General features: G+C 36.8%; 1 non-coding gene across 1 annotated transcript; it reads right to left on the reverse strand.

Annotated features, from left to right (window-relative positions):
- Positions 1 to 358: 358 nt before the first annotated feature.
- LOC118667798 lies at positions 359 to 490 on the reverse strand. The gene has a single exon (XR_004971390.1). It is a non-coding gene; the product is annotated as a small nucleolar RNA SNORA51 (small nucleolar RNA).
- Positions 491 to 728: the final 238 nt, after the last annotated feature.

Below are 728 nucleotides of genomic sequence, written 5' to 3' on the forward strand. Positions count from 1 at the left end.
AAAGTTACTCTATCATTGTCTACCTTTAGTCACATAAAATCTATCGAGAAGTAGCTATACCCATAATGAGTCCATTATTAATGACTTTGGCTGTCATTTAAGACCAGACAGAAGGTCAAGCTAACTTCCCAAGTCTGGTCTCACTACTCCTGTGTGTGTACATTGGCTTCAAATAACTGAGTAACTCATTATTCTCTGAACTTGCTACACAATTTCCTCTTTACATGGCCCTTTGTTCATTCAGCCAATATTCATTTATTAAGGACCAAGTATTGTGTTCACTGCTGGATTTGCAGTGAGGCACATGGTATTCAAAATTATTGTTCTAATATTTTATTTTTATTTATTTATTTTTTCTCAATGTCTCCTCAATCACAATACAGACTAGGCAAAGAGCCTGAGCTGAGGTGTATATGGGGCAAGTTTAATCTGCCTCCTATTTCTGTACAGTCAGTGTAAGAACGCAGCCTGTGGTAAGCACCAGGAGGCCAATTGTTCTAATATTTTAGTGGAACTTTCAAACAAGGAAGTTGCTATTACAACATAGTGTGGCATGTTTTTACTTTCTCCTAATATGCCCTTCCTTGTTTCAAGAGCAAAAAATGTGAATTCTCAAAAGTAACCTCAAATGGGACTTATACATAAAGCCTTGCCATATAATAACCTTTTTCATTGCTAATTTGTAAAACCAGTGAATTATTGTCGGAGGGCATTCAGTAGCAGTGCCC

This window comes from Myotis myotis, unplaced genomic scaffold (assembly GCF_014108235.1).
Source record: "Myotis myotis isolate mMyoMyo1 unplaced genomic scaffold, mMyoMyo1.p scaffold_m19_p_12, whole genome shotgun sequence".
Lineage (NCBI taxonomy): Eukaryota > Metazoa > Chordata > Mammalia > Chiroptera > Vespertilionidae > Myotis > Myotis myotis.